Genomic DNA, 16,646 nt, shown 5'->3' on the forward strand with positions numbered 1-16,646 from the left:
TCTAGCTATTCCAATACACTAAAAACTATAAAGGGATATCTATATAACATATAAGAATAACCTCCAGAATGTCCCCTCAACTCCATTTGAAACCTCTCAGCCACTAAAACTTTATTTTGTTTCATTTATCTTCCCCATTTTGGTCAAGAAGGCTTTCTCAATCCCTTGATGCTGGAATAGGTTCATCCCCAGGAGTCATGTCCCATTTTGCCAGGGAGATTTACACCCCTGGGAGTCATGTCCCACATAGGGGGAGGGCAGTGAGTTTAACTGCTGAGTTGGGCTTAAAGAGAGAGAGGCCACATCCGAGCAACAAGAGGTTCTATGGGGGTGATTCTTAGGCACATTTGTAGTAAGAAGTTACATGTGGGCAAACCCCAAGGTCAATGGCTCTGCCTTCTGAATTGGTAGTCCCAATGCTTGTGAGAATATCAGTAATTCCCAAGGTGAGGAAGTCTAATATTTCAACATTTTCCCCAGTCCCTCAAAGGGGCTTTGCAAATACATTTTTATTATCTTCCCAGATTACTCTAGGCTGTATCAGGGATTCATACTAATATGTGCAAATCAACCAGATCTCACTCCCTCCCTATTCAAAGTTCCATGTAATTATGTTGTTTGAACAAACTGACCATACAAGTTAAATTATATAGTGTACTATAGAAAATATAGATTCTGAACCAAATAAACGTCTCCTTCTTTGGTCTCACACAGAAGTTGAAGTTTTAAAACTCCTTCAATATCATCCTTTATCCTTTAGTCTGGTTTACCTTAGTCCTAACCAAGTCCATTTCATTCATATTTCTAATTGAAGTCTGATCTCTCTTTCAGCCTCTTTAACATTTGCTGTATGGCGGTAATGCTGACATTCATAGCCTCTGAACTCTGGCTCTGAGTCTCAGGCATCACACATATACCCAAAGTTCCAGGGACAGACAAGGTTATACACAAATAGCTCAGCATCTCAGAATTTAAAAATAACCATTGCAACTCAGGAACAGATGCAACTGCTGTAAGAGCTTACAATCTAGGAACCTTTACCGTAAGCCTTCCACTGATAACCTGTGCTCTTAGATTCAATTCTTAGAGTTTGCAGATTATAGTTAGCCAGTATTAGTGAGGCATTACAGTGTTTGTCTTTTGATTTCTGGTTTATTTTATTCAACATATTGTCCTCAAGGTACATTCACCTAGTTGCATACCTCACAACTTCATTCCTTCTTATAGCACTCCGTGTTCCATTGTATGTAAACACCACGGTTGGCCATTCTGTCCGTCAGTCAACGTACACTTAGGCCACCTCATCCGTTGCGAGTCATGAATACTGCCACCGTAAACAACAGTGTGTAAATGTCCACTCATGCCCTGCTCTAAGTTCCTTCAAGTGTATGCCCAGTAACAAGGTTGCAGGATCATATGGCAACCCCATACTTAGCTTCCTGTGGAACCACCACACTGCCCTCCAGACGGGCTGCACCATTCTACTTCCCCACCAACAGTGATTAGGTACATCCCTCTCTCCACATTTTCTCCAGCACTTGTATCCTTCTCTTTATTTTTTAAACAGTTGTATTCTCACACTGTATATTCCATCCTAAGTAAATAATCAATGGTTCCCAGTATAATCACCTGGTTATGCATTCAGCACCACAGTCTATATGAGGACATTTCCATTTCTTCTGCAAAGAAAGAGGAAGAGGAGAAAAAAGAAAAAGAAAAAAAAAAGAACAAAAGAAAAAGAAAAAACAAAAAGAAAAAGAAAAAGAAAAAATGGAAAAAGAAGAGAAAAAATATAAATAAAATTAAATACAATAAAAAATCAGACACTGCCACCACCACCAAGAATCCCATACCCCTCTCTTATATCCCCCTCTTACAGACATTTAGCTTTGGTATATTGCCTTTGTTACAATTAATAGCATAATTCAATAATACTAGTAACTATAGACTCCAGTTTTCATTGACTGTATTTTTTCCACGATACCATCCCATTTTCAATACCTTGTAAAGTTGACATTCATTTGTTCTCCCTCATGTAAAAACCTTCTTATATTTGTACATTTAATCACCATCATTGACCACTCTAGGTTTCACTAGGTTATACCATCTTTATCTTTTATCTTTCCTCAGTGCCATACATGCCCCTAGCCTTCCTCTTTCAACCATACTTACAAAATTGTGATACCATCACACAGTATTGTGCTATCTATTTCTGGATCTATACAATCAATCCTCTTGAACGTTCTGTACTCCTTCCACATCAAATGCTCAATCTCTACCCTCTTTCTATCTCCTGATAACCTATGTTGTCAGCTTTAACTCTCAAAAGTTTGCTCATTAATGTTAGTTCGTATTAGTGAGACTATATAGTATTTGTCCTTTTGTTTCTGGCTAATTTCTCTCAGCATAACATCATCAAGGTTCATCCACATTATTATATGTTCCATGACTTTGTTCCATCTTACAGCTGCATAATATTCCATTGTGTGTATATACCACAGTTTGCTTATCCACTTGTCCATTGATGGGTATTTGGGCTCTTTCCGTCTCTTGGCAATCATGAATAATGCTGCTATGAACATCAGTTTACAAATGTCTGTTCATGTCTTAGCTTTCAGTTCCTCTGAGTGCATACCTAGTAATGGAATTGCTGGATGATATGGCAGTTATGTACTTAGCTTCCTGAGGAACTGCCGCACTGACTTCCAGAGTGGTTGCACTATTCTGTATTCCCACCAACAGTGAAGAAGTGTGCCTCTTTCTCCATATCCTCTTCTGCACTTGTAATTCTCTGTTTTGCTTAATCAATTGTAGTCTACCTTTTTTATGACCATATTTTAATTTACTTCTCAGTTACTGTAAGGTACTTTGTTTCCACTTTTTCTATTTCATTTTCTGATTCCCTCACTATGGCAAGTTTGTTGTTGTTGTTGTCTTAATTTAAAGCAAGAAAATCTCTGCTAACTTAGTGTACCATACTATGGTTCTGAAAGCAAAGAGATTTACTGAACAAGTTGTATTTTCCGCAAAGGTCAGTTGGATATGAATGTTTTCATCTGGTCTTATTTGCTAGTGTTTCCCTCTTAGCCATGAGAGCCTAAAAATATATAGATTGACTTTTTAATTTGATACAAGTTGGAAAATTATTGGTGGGCTGTTTTGATTAATTCACTATAAAAAAAAAAACATAAGACATAATCATATTGTTCTTCTTACTGTGTTACTCAACTGTGATTTTCATTCTGTTCTGCAAAGGAAAACCTGATTTCTTCAGAACATTGAGCCCTTTTCTTTCCCAAGAGCTGCCTGTTGGCTTTTGTATTTGATAAGCTGGTTCCAGCACTTTTCGAGCAATGCCAGGAACTTATTTCACACAATTCACACTACATTTATCAAAAAATAGGACTTTGGAAACTACTGGCTTTGGTAAGATTCATAATTCAAACCAATGCCTCATGCTTATATGATATGTTAACAACAAAGTGAATGCTCATTTATTTGCAGCAAAAGAAATTCATATTAGCTATATTACAAGTATTTCAAAGCAAGATATGTTTAAGAGACAATTTGAAAATCATATTATTGTGCTTTAACAAACCCAACCAACATTAAATAATGCATTATTAGGCAGAAAGTTTAATAAGTTATTGATAATTACTGGCCTGCAATTAACAATTATTATAGGGTGATTGTTTAAGCAGCTTCTGGAAAATGCAACACTCTAAAAATATTTAATAAAAAGAAAACCATCCAGAAGGATTTAAAATTAATTCATATGGTTTTTGACACATCTGAAAATACTTATGCAGTTAAAGTGAAAAACATTTTAAAACCTACTTCTCCATCTTGTTTCCTGACTTGCTTTTGGAACAGTAAAATTAGAGATATCAAGGCTTCTGCAGGATGTCTTAGTGTAGTCAGATTACATTGTTTTTAAATTATAAGACAAAAGTAACATTTCCCTATTCCATGAATTCAGCCTTTATTTCATGAAATGTGCCTATTGGTACATTGGGTGTTTTATATTGACAGAGTGGCTTTCCAAGTTCTATTGCTTTAGTCATATCCCCAGCTGTTATTCCCCATAAAATGGCACTGTTTTATGGTATTTGAGTACTCAGCTCTCTGTTATGACAGGACAAAGCGAAGTGGGCAAAGAAAAAATAAACAGAAAAATTAGAAACTTTATATAAGTTTTACAATATATTTGACATATACAGAAGTAAAAAGCTGTATAATAGAAACATCATAGAAAGCCTGAAAAAACAAGTATTGATTTTATAAATACTCCTTTCAATGAAGGATAGAATCATGGAATTTCCTAAAACTTGTGCTGAATCATTCTGTCATTCTGTTCTAAGATCTCCTTTTACACACCCCATCTTCTCTTTTTTTTCAATTTGTTTTTTATTAAGATTTATTCACACACCAATCATCCAAAATATACAATCAATTGATCACATTGCCATCATCATGTAGTTGTTCACTGATCACCCCCATCTATTTTTTTAACATTTTCCTTTTACCAGAAAAAGTGATAATAAGATTTAAAAAAATAATAGTGAAAAAAGAACACCCAAATTATCCCCTCCCTCCCACCCTATTTTTCCTTTAGTTTTTTGCCCCCATTTTTCTACTCATCCATCTATACGCTGGATAAAGGGAGTGTGATCCAGTGTTTTCATGATCACACTGTCACCCGTGTAAAGCTACATTGTCATATAATCATCTTCAAGAGTCAAGGCCACTGGATTGGAATTTGATAGTTTCAGGTATTTATTTCTAGCTATTCCAATACATTAAAACCTAAAAAGTGTTATCTATATAGTGCATAAGAATGTTTAAAGGTACGTCTTTCTTCACTACTTAATTTTCTTTGTTGGTATAACTTAAGGAAGAATATGTAGGTGAAATTGTGTCCCTTCTTGTGGTATTATTTTTTTTTTTTTTTTTTTTTTAAATCATCATTTTATTGAGATATATTCACACACCACGCAGCCATACAAAACAAATTGTACTTTCGATTGTTTACAGTACCATTACATAGTTGTACATTCATCACCTAAATCAATCCCTGACACCTTCATTAGCACACACACAAAAATAACAAGAATAATAATTAGAGTGAAAAAGAGCAATTGAAGTAAAAAAGAACACTGGGTACCTTTGTCTGTTTGTTTCCTTCCCCTGCTTTTCTACACATCCATCCATAAACTAGACAAAGTGGTGTTTGGTCCTTATGGCTTTCCCAATCCCATTGTCACCCCTCATAAGCTACATTTTTATACAACTGTCTTCGAGATTCATGGGTTCTGGGTTGTAGTTTGATAGTTTCAGGTATCCACCACCAGCTACCCCAATTCTTTAGAACCTAAAAAGGGTTGTCTAAAGTGTGCATAAGAGTGCCCACCAGAGTGACCTCTCGGCTCCTTTTGGAATCTCTCTGCCACTGAAGCTTATTTCATTTCCTTTCACATCCCCCTTTTGGTCAAGAAGATGTTCTCCGTCCCACGGTGCCAGGTCTACATTCCTCCCTGGGAGTCATATTCCACGTTGCCAGGGAGATTCACTTCCCTGGGTGTCTGATCCCACGTAGGGGGGAGGGCAGTGATTTCACCTTTCAAGTTGGCTTAGCCAGAGAGAGAGGGCCACATCTGAGCAACAAAGAGGCATTCAGGAGGAGACTCTTAGGCACAAATACAGGGAGGCCTAGCCTCTCCTTTGCAGCAACCGTCTTCCCAAGGGTAAAACTTATGGTAGAGGGCTCAACCCATCAAACCACCAGTCCCCTATGTCTGTGGTCATGTTAGCAACCATGGAGGTGGGGTAGGCGAATACCCCTGCATTCTCCACAGGCTCCTCAAGGGGGCACTACATCTTTTTTTTTTTTTTTTTCCCCTTGTTTGTCTTTTTTCTTTTTTTTTTTTTTTTTTTTTTTTTTTTTAACTTTCCCTTCTTTTTTCAAATCACCTGTATGAAAAAAAAAAGTTAAAAAGAAAACAAACATACAATAAAAGAGCATTTCAAAGAGACCATAGCAAGGGAGTAAGAAAAAGACAACTAACCTAAGATAACTGCTTAACTTCCAACATGTTCCTACTTTACCCCAAGAAAGTTACATAATATAGCAACATTTCAGTGAACTTGTTCCTACTACAACCATCAGAAATTAACAGACCATAGTCATTTCTGGGCATCCCCAGAACGTTAAATAGCTTATCTGTTCTTCCTGGATTATTGTTCCGCCTTCCTTAATTGCTCTCTACTGCTAGTTCCCCTACATTCTACATTATAAACCATTTGTTTTACATTTTTCAAAGTTCACATTAGTGGTAGCATATAATATTTCTCTTTTTGTGCCTGGCTTATTTCGCTCAGCATTATGTCTTCAAGGTTCATCCATGTTGTCATATGTTTCACCAGATCGTTCCTTCTTACTGCCGCGTAGTATTCCATCGTGTGTATATACCACATTTTATTTATCCACTCATCTGTTGAAGGACATTTGGGTTGTTTCCATCTCTTGGCAATTGTGAATAATGCTGCTATGAACATTGGCGTGCAGATATCTGTTCGTGTCACTGCTTTCCGATCTTCCGGGTATATACCGAGGAGTGCAATCGCTGGATCGAATGGTAGCTCTATATCTAGTTTTCTAAGGAACTGCCAGACTGACTTCCAGAGTGGCTGAACCATTATACAGTCCCACCAACAATGAATAAGGGTTCCAATTTCTCCACATCCCCTCCAGCATTTGTAGTTTCCTGTTTGTTTAATGGCAGCCATTCTAACCGGTGTTAGATGGTATCTCATTGTGGTCTTAATTTGCATCTCTCTAATAGCTGGTGAAGCTGAACATTTTTTCATGTGTTTCTTGGTCATTTGTATTTCCTCTTCAGAGAACTGTCTTTTCATATCTTTTGCCCATTTTATAATTGGGCTGTCTGTACTATTGTCATTGAGTTGTAGGATTTCTTTGTATATGCAAGATATCAGTCTTTTGTCAGATACATGGTTTCCAAAAATTTTTTCCCATTGAGTTGGCTGCCTCTTTACCTTTTTGAGAAATTCCTTTGAGGTGCAGAAACTTCTAAGCTTGAGGAGTTCCCATTTATCTATTTTCTCTTTTGTTGCTTGTGCTTTGGGTGTAAAGTCTAGGAAGTGGCCTCCTAATACAAGGTCTTGAAGATGTTTTCCTACATTATCTTCTAGGAGTTTTATGTTACTTTCTTTTATATTGAGATCTTTGGTCCATTTTGAGTTAATTTTTGTGTAGGGGGTGAGGTAGGGGTCCTCTTTCATTCTTTTGGATATGGATATCCAACTCTCCCAGCCCCATTTGTTGAAAAGACCATTATGGCTCAGTTCGGTGACTTTGGGGGCCTTATCAAAGATCAGTCGGCCATAGATCTGAGGGTCTATCTCTGAATTCTCAATTCGATTCCATTGATCTATATGTCTATCTTTGTGCCAGTACCATGCTGTCTTGGCAACTGTGGCTTTATAATAAGCTTCAAAGTCAGGGAGTGTAAGTCCTCCCACTTCGTTTTTCTTTTTTAGAGTGTCTTTAGCAATTCGAGGCATCTTCCCTTTCCAAATAAATTTGATAACTAGCTTTTCCAAGTCTGCAAAGTAGGTTGTTGGAATTTTGATTGGGATTGCATTGAATCTGTAGATGAGTTTGGGTAGAATTGACATCTTAATGACATTTAGCCTTCCTATCCATGAACATGGAATATTTTTCCATCTTTTAAGGTCCCCTTCTATTTCTTTTAGTAGAGTTATGTAGTTTTCTTTGTATAGGTCTTTTACATCTTTGGTTAAGTTGATTCCTAGGTACTTGATTTTTTTAGTTGCTATTGAAAATGGTATCTTTTTCTTGAGTGTCTCTTCAGTTTGTTCATTTCTAGCATATAGAAACATTACTGACTTATGTGCATTAATCTTGTATCCCGCTACTTTGCTAAATTTGTTTATTAGCTCTAGTAGGTGTATCGTCGATTTCTCAGGGTTTTCTAGATATAAGATCATATCATCTGCAAACAATGACAGTTTTACTTCTTCTTTTCCAATTTGGATGCCTTTTATTTCTTTGTCTTGCCGGATTGCCCTGGCTAGCACTTCCAGCACAATGTTGAATAACAGTGGTGACAGCGGGCATCCTTGTCTTGTTCCTGATCTTAGAGGGAAGGCTTTCAGTCTCTCACCATTGAGTACTATGCTGGCTGTGGGTTTTTCATATATGCTCTTTATCATGTTGAGGAAGTTTCCTTCAATTCCTACCTTTTGAAGTGTTTTTATCAAAAAGGGATGTTGGATTTTGTCAAATGCTTTTTCAGCATCTATTGAGATGATCAATTGATTTTTCCCTTTCGAGTTTTTAATGTGTTGTAATACATTGATTGTTTTTCTGATGTTGAACCATCCTTGCATGCCTGGAATGAACCCCACTTGGTCATGGTGTATGATTTTTTTAATGTGTCTTTGGATTCGATTTGCAAGTATTTTGTTGAGGATTTTTGCATCTATATTCATTAGGGAGATTGGCCGGTAGTTTTCCTTTTTTGTAGCATCTTTGCCTGGTTTTGGTATTAGATTGATGTTAGCGTCATAAAATGAGTTAGGTAGTGTTCCATTTTTTTCAATGTTTTGAAAGAGTTTGAGTAAGATTGGTGTCAGTTCTTTCTGGAAAGTTTGGTAGAATTCCCCTGTGAAGCCATCTGGCCCTGGGCATTTATTTGTGGGAAGATTTTTGATGACTGATTGGATCTCTTTGCTTGTGATGGGTTGGTTGAGGTCTTCTATTTCTTCTCTGGTCAGTCTAGGTTGTTCATATGTTTCCAGGAAATTGTCCATTTCTTCTACATTATCCAGTTTGTTGCCATACAGTTGTTCATAATATCCTCTTATAATTTTTTTAATTTCTTCAGGATCTGCAGTTATGTCACCTTTTTCATTCATTATTTTGTTTATATGGGTCTTCTCTCTTTTTGATTTTGTCAGTCTAGCTAGGGGCTTGTCAATCTTGTTGATCTTCTCAAAGAACCAACTTTTGGTGATATTTATCCTTTCTATTGTTTTTTTGTTCTCTATGTCATTTATTTCTGCTTTAATCCTTGTTATTTCTTTTCTTCTACTTGGTTTAGGATTGGTTTGCTGTTCATTTTCTAGCTTCTTCAGTTGATCCATTAGTTCTTTGATTTTGGCTCTTTCTTCCTTTTTAATATATGCGTTTAGTGCTATAAATTTCCCCCTTAGCACTGCTTTTGCTGCATCCCATAGGTTTTGGTATGTTGTGTTCTCATTTTCATTCGTCTCTATATATTTAGCAATTTCTCTTGCTATTTCTTCTTTAACCCACTGATTGTTTAGGAGTGTGTTGTTTAACCTCCAGGTATTTGTGAATTTTCTAAGTCTCTGATGGTTATTGACTTCTAATTGTATTCCATTGTGGTCAGAGAATGTGCTTTGAATAATTTCAATCTTTTTAAATTTATTGAGGCTTGTTTTATGTCCCAGCATATGATCTATTCTGGAGAAAGTTCCGTGAGCACTAGAAAAGTATGTGTATCCTGGTGATTTGGGATGTAATGTCCTGTAGATGTCTGTTAAATCTAATTCATTTATCAGATTGTTTAGGTTTTCAATTTCCTTATTGGTCTTCTGTCTGGTTGATCTATCTATAGGAGAGAGTGATGTGTTGAAGTCTCCCACAATTATTGTGGGAAACATCAATTGCTTCCTTTAGTTTTGCCAATGTTTCTCTCATGTATTTTGTGGCACCTTGATTGGGTGCATAGACATTTACGATTGTTATTTCTTCTTGCTGAATTGCCCCTTTTATTAGTATGTAGTGGCCTTCTTTGTCTCTCAAAACATCCCTGCATTTGAAGTCTATTTTATCTGAGATTAATATTGCTACACCTGCTTTCTTTTGGCTGTAGCTTGCATGAAATATTTTTTTCCATCCTTTCACTTTCAATTTCTTTGTGTCCCTGTGTCTAAGATGAGTCTCTTGTATGCAACATATTGATGGTTCATTTTTTTTGATCCATTCTGCGAATCTATATCTTTTAATTGGGGAGTTTAATCCATTTACATTCAATGTTAAAACCGTGAAGACATTTCTTGAATCGGCCATCTTATCCTTTGGATTATGTTTGCCATATTTTTCCCTCTCTCTATTAATATCCTTTATTGTACCCATACCGAATCTCTTTAGTACTGAACCTTTCTCCAAGTCTCTCTGTCCTGTCTTTGTTTCTCTGTCTGTAGGGCTCCCTTTAGTATCTCCAGTAGGGCAGGTCTCTTGTTAGCAAATTCTCTCAGCATTTCTTTGTCTGTGAAAAATTTAAGCTCTCCCTCAAATTTGAAGGAGAGCTTTGCTGGATAAAGTATTCTTGGCTGGAAATTCCTCTCTCTCAGAATTTTAAATATATCGTGCCATTGCCTTCTCGCCTCCATGGTGGCTGCTGAGTAGTCACTACTTAGTCTTATGCTGTTTCCTTTGTATGTGGTGAATTGCTTTTCTCTTGCTGCTTTCAGAACTTGCTCCTTCTCTTCTATGTTTGACAGTGTGATCAGTATATGTCTCGGAGTGGGTTTTTTTGGATTTATTCTATTTGGAGTTCGCTGAGCATTTATGATTTGTGTATTTATGTTGTTTAGAAGATTTGGGAAGTTTTCCCCAACAATTTCTTTGAATACTCTTCCTAGACCTTTACCCTTTTCTTCCCCTTCTGGGACACCAATGAGTCTTATATTCGGACGCTTCATATTATCTATCATATCCCTGAGGTCCATTTCGAGTTTTTCAATTTTTTTCCCCATTCTTTCTTTTATGCTTTCATTTTCCATTCTGTCATCTTCCAGGTCACTGATTCGTTGTTCAACTTCCTCTAGTCTTGTACTATGAGTGTCCAGAATCTTTTTAATTTGGTCAACAGTTTCTTTAATTTCCATAAGATCATCCATTTTTTTATTTAGTCTTGCAATGTCTTCTTTATGCTCTTCTAGGGTCTTCTTGATTTCCTTCATATCCCGTACTAGGGTCTCATTGTTCATCTTTAGTTCTTTGAGTAGCTGCTCTAGGTGTGTCTCTTCTGGTCTTTTGATTTGGGTGCTTGGGCTTGGGTTATCCATATCGTCTGGTTTTTTCATATGCTTTATAATTTTCTGTTGTTTTTGGCCTCGTGGCATTTGCTGTCCTTGATAGGGTTCTTTTAGGGTTTGTAGACCAGTTGAAGTCCTTATCTCTAATTTATCAGATCTACAGCTTCGTGGAGTACACTTTCTCTAACTAACCAGCAGGTGGCGTCCACGAGCCACCTGTTCTCCACAAGCCAGATCTCCCCTGCTTAGCCTTTTTGGTGAGTGGGGGAGTGAGTCTTGTGGGGCCCAATTGGTGTCCCAAGCTTGCGTGTGTAGTTGGTGTTGCCTGCCCTGTATGTGGGGCGTGTTTCTGGGCAGTCGGGGAGGGGGGGTGGCCCTAACAATCAAATCTCCCTGATGATCCTAGAGTTTTAAAGCTACTGCAATAGTCTAATCCTTCAGTTCAGTCCTGCCACAGTTTGTCTCTGCCACTGACCCACAAGTCTTTGGTATTGGCGTATGGCTCCTGAGACTTGCAAGTGGGCCCCTCTTCCAGGCTGTGCACCCCGGGTCCTCTGTTGAGGGATGACTGTGCTATGTCACAGGTGAGTGCCGTCCCCCCAGGGCAGTTCTGGGCTGCTGAGCTGTGTTGGGAGGCTCCCAGTCTGCTCAAATGATGGCTGAATGGGGCTCTGTTAATTCACACTGCTCCCCCTTCCCAGCTCTGGGACATTCAGCTGAGGTTGCAGGGAAGGCTAATGTCCACGCCCAGTTTTGTGGTGTGTGCCTGTTATTTGAAGCACTTCCGTCACACTGGGTTGTCTGGGGCAGCTCTGGGCTATGGGGCTGGCGATGGGCAGGAGTGTTTCCTGTCCACCAGGATGGTGGCTGTGAGCGGACACCCCCCTTTTCTTGGGAAGTTGTGTTGTTTAGTGAATTTTCTCAGCCACTGGATTATTGCCTTTTGTCTCAGAGCTCTCTTATTTCTGCTCTTGACTTGACGTGCCCAAATTTCAATTCTTTGAAGCTTTCTGTATTGAGCTTCTTAGAGTAATTGTTTTAGAAAAAGCAAAAAGGATTTAAAAAAAAAAAAAAAAAAAAAAAAAAAACGGCCCTCCTCAGAGATCTAATGGGTTATTGAAATGCTAATAGACAAAGCAACCAGGGCCATTAAGGAAAGGTGCCCTGGGCAGAGAGATCAGCCTTGCTTCGGGATTTGCATATGCGCCTCAAGGCCTGATCTCCGCCCTTCCCCTTTCTGTGTTCACCAGAACTCCAAAAATCCTCTGCTTTTACTTTGGAGCTTCTCGTGTTGTTTTCCTTCTATGCCAGTCTCCTCTCTGCTGGGCTGGCTGCTCTCAGAGTCTCTGGTGTCTGGCCTCAGTCTATCTATGGTTGGAGTTTGAATCAGTAGAATGAGTTTCCGATGAGAGCAGCCACTGCAATTCTCCCTTCTCCTTCCTGGAGATGACAGCCCCTCCTCCCCCGGGACTGAGCCTGGCAGGGAGGGGCGCGGGTCCCCTGGCCGCAAAAACTTACAGATTTCGCTGATCTCAGCAGTTCCACGTTTTCATGAGTGTTGTATGAAGTATGCCCAAAGACAGATTGCTCTGTGGTGTCCAGTCCACGCAGTTCCTGGCTTTTTACCTACTTTCCTGGAGGAGTAACTAAAACATACAGCTCACCAGTCTGCCATCTTGCCCCGCCTCCCCTCTTGTGGTATTATTTAAAAGTCATAAACGCAGTTGTACAGGAATGGAGATGAAATTCAGATTCTACATTTTTAATATGCCTCCATCAGATGCTATGGAGTTTATTTTTGGCCTTCATTTTTCAGTCAGCACAAATATTAATAATAAAAACTAACCTGGAAAAAAAGTGAAAGTAGATAATTCTTTACTTCTTTACTGGAATAATGTTTGGTGTCCTTAGTTAAAATGAAGTTAATAATTCTCATTGTTACAGTTATTATTTTTCTGATCCACTCATCATACATAATGTTGATTATTAAATGAAGATTGTTGTCAAACATGAGAATATTCCCAGAATATTTTCAGATTTAAAAAAGAAACAAAGAAACATTGGCCTTCCTATTTGCACATATATTATGCCCATTGCTCGTCGCTATTAACTGTGGCTCAGTTATTTGATCCCCATATAGATGTGACTTCACAATACTTAAAGAGGTTTTATAGTTTGTTCAAGGTAACAACTAATAAATTGGAGTGATAAGGCTACACCCGAGTCTTTAGACTATACGCCTTACCCTGAAATCCCCTTGCATGCAAACTTGGATTCCCATTTTCATTATTATTTGCCACATTGAGATTTCAGGATATCTTGAGATATTGTTTAACAGACTTCTCATTCTCCAGCTTTAATTTTCTTTATCTTTTAATTGAGATTTTAGAGCAGATGATTTAAGAACTATAGAGTTCCAAGGACAGTGCAGTGGGCAGATTGTAGTTCATAATCTAAATCCATTGTGGATGAGGTAAACATTAAAGAGGGGTTCATTTATTCAATCAGCACACTAATTGTGCATCCATTCTATGGTAAACATTGTTCTAGGAGCTGGGGATACATCTGTGATCAGACAAGACAAAAAGTGCTTATTCTCTTAGATCTGAATTTCCAGTGGTAGACACAGTCAATAAACAAGGAAAATAAATAAAATGCAGAATTTAAGTGATAAGGAAAAAAAATAATACAGGGAAAGGAATAGAGCCAGAATGAAGAAATGTGTTTGCAATTTTACATGGGTGACTCAGAAAAACTGTTGATAAGAATGTGATATTTGAGTGAAGAGCTGAAGGAGGGTAGTGAGATGCAGCTATCTTTTGGAAGAGCATTCCAGGCCAAGCAAATATCAAATTTAAAGATCTTAAGGCTGAAATGTGCCTGGCATATTCAGAGAATTGATCCCGCCAACTGGGGTGGAATGCAGTGAATAAGTAGGAGATAAAGTCACAGGAGGGCAGATCTTATAAGACCTTTTTGGTCTTTGTGAAGAATTTGGTTTTTACTTTCATTGAGATGGGGGCCATTAGAGGCTTTAAGCAGAGGAGTGATTTTATCTGACTTACATGTTAAAAAGATCCCTCTGTTCTGTTTAATATAGAGGGAAGATGGTTGAGGTTCACATTAGGAAGATTACTAAAGAGGCTATTCAAAAAAATCAGGTGGTTCCAAGATGGTGCAGTAGAAGTGATGAGAATCGGCCAGACTTAGAAAGTAAAACCTACGGGATTTCCAGCTGGTTTAAATATAGTGTATAAAAAAAAGAGAGGGATCAAATATAACTAAATTTTTGGCTAAAATACCTTGAAGAATGGAATTGCTGTCTATTGAAATGGGGAAAGCATAGGAAACAGCAGAGGATTAATTAGGGGCAGGATAAGATTAGGAGCTCAGTTTTGGGCATGTAGTATGTGATATATTAGTAAACATCCGTGTGAAGATTAAATGGATTCTAAGGCAACACTGATATCAGTGGGTTTGGCTTTAAGACATTTGGTGTAAGAGAAGTAGGAATATACTCACTTAAAAACAAATATTTAATAAGCATTTTTTTCATGTGTCAAGCACAGTAGTAGGTGCTGGGATATAGCATTAATAAGATGAACTGGATACATCTCTGCTCTCAGAGGCATGGGTTTATGTTATACATGATTGAGTTTTAGTTGGCCATCATCTTAAAAGAAGTTTCTTCAGACACTGGCCTCCTGGAAATTCTGCCATGGAATTATTTATAATAGTTGTACTATTATAAAGACGACTATAATTACATATCTTATTAGCATTTAATGTCTAGTGGTCTTTTCTTTTTCCCTTGCTGATAAAATTCTAGTAGTGGCTTGTATTTCAGTGATGTTGCAATCCCAGTAAAGTAAACAAATGGCTGGTTGATGTTGATGTTTACTGAGCTAGACAGTCATACATGAAAGGTGTAATCACTAGGCTTTTTTGTTTTGTATTTGAGTGGTATGTACTTTTTCTACTGACATTTTGAAATCTGGTATTCTTTTAATAACTCTGTGTGGGGTTTTTGAAAGGCCTATGAAGGCACTGAATAAAGTAAATACATTTCTAATAATGCAACTCCCCAGGCAAAGGTAGGAGTTTTTTTTGGTTTCATTTTTACCTTAGTGTTTTAGGTCTTTAGGGCACATTTGAGAATGTATTATACCTGCCATTTTCCCATTATGGAAGACTGCTGTGCTGAGCAGTAGTGCTTGATACTCAATCACAGCATCTTTCCTTTGAGTAAAAGAAGAGAGCAAATAGCCCTCTGTTCAGACAACCAGGTAGCACTAACCACTCTCCACTCTCAAATAGTAAAAGTAATTTAAGCTATCAGAGAACCCACACTACTTTAGTAGTGTCCTTTGGAGAACAAAGCCATTAAAACAAAATTTCCTGTGGTTTCCTTTCCTGATTTGAGCACCTTCTGAGAAATATATCTCGAGTTATGCAGGAATATTTCAAAATGTTTCATTGACAGTATTCTGGCAGAGTTCTTTATCAAATAACAACTGTGAAGTCATATCTGACAGTATGAGAAGTGCTAGGATTCAGGATCTGGAATGGTGGCTCACTTATAAGAAAAACTTCCTCATTCAGAATAAAATCTTTGGAAGTATGACATGTGGATAAAAACAAATAAAAATAGATAACCTGGACATTTATTTATATGTTGTTAAGTGGGGTAACTTACTGTGAGAGATAATTGAATATAATAACTTCCGTTATGAAATGAAAATCAGTTCGCATAGTTTACTCAACTGGAAAAGGTATCAGTTAGAAACACACCTCCTGTTGTCAACTCAAGGAGTTGCATAATCCAAAAAAAAAAAAAATTTAATATCATTGATTTGTGTTTTGAAAGTTTATATGAATAAATATCATAGTGTACAGATTTTTTGTCATTTGGTTTTTTTAAATCTAATATTAGATTTTTTAGAAGTACCCATGTTGGTAAGTGTGAATCTAGTATACTGATTTTCCACTGTTCTTTGGATTATTGTTGCATAAATTAACCATTGTTTATTTCTCCACTTCCCTACTGATAGAAGTTAGGCTGGTATTTAGAACTTTTAAGAAACCTAGAATAAAAGAAGAGTTGACGGCCATGGATAATTTCTCAGCTATGTTCTTAGCTGTTGACACACTGATGTGTTGGACTACTATAAATTCTAAATCTTCACACTAGTGGTTTTAGGTGGAAGCAAACTACAATAGGGTGGAATTAGAGTGTTGAATCTTAGGACAAAGACCCAGGTCAATAGCCAGAAATGAGATAGTGGACTGAACAAGCAATGACAAGTATGGAGCTAGGAGGACAGTTTTGATGGAGCTGAAAGATGTAGTTTCAATTCAGAAGTTAGCATGAGCTTCTTCTTTTCTTTTTCTTTCTCATCCTTCTCGTCCTCCACCTCCTTCTCTTCCTCCAGCTCTTTTATGCTGCTATCTGGTACGGTAATTCTGAATACTTATTTTCCTTCTTTGTATAACAGGTTCCATTCATGCAAAACCTTGCAAGAATCAAACTTCAT

General features: G+C 37.6%; 1 protein-coding gene across 7 annotated transcripts in view; it reads left to right on the forward strand.

Moving 5' to 3' along the window:
- ADGRL3 (adhesion G protein-coupled receptor L3) overlaps positions 1-16,646 on the forward strand; it is a 912,567-nt gene that overhangs the window by 763,537 nt on the left and 132,384 nt on the right. The window lies entirely within an intron of this gene.

This window comes from Choloepus didactylus, chromosome 3, assembly GCF_015220235.1.
Source record: "Choloepus didactylus isolate mChoDid1 chromosome 3, mChoDid1.pri, whole genome shotgun sequence".
Classification (NCBI taxonomy): Eukaryota; Metazoa; Chordata; class Mammalia; order Pilosa; family Megalonychidae; genus Choloepus; species Choloepus didactylus.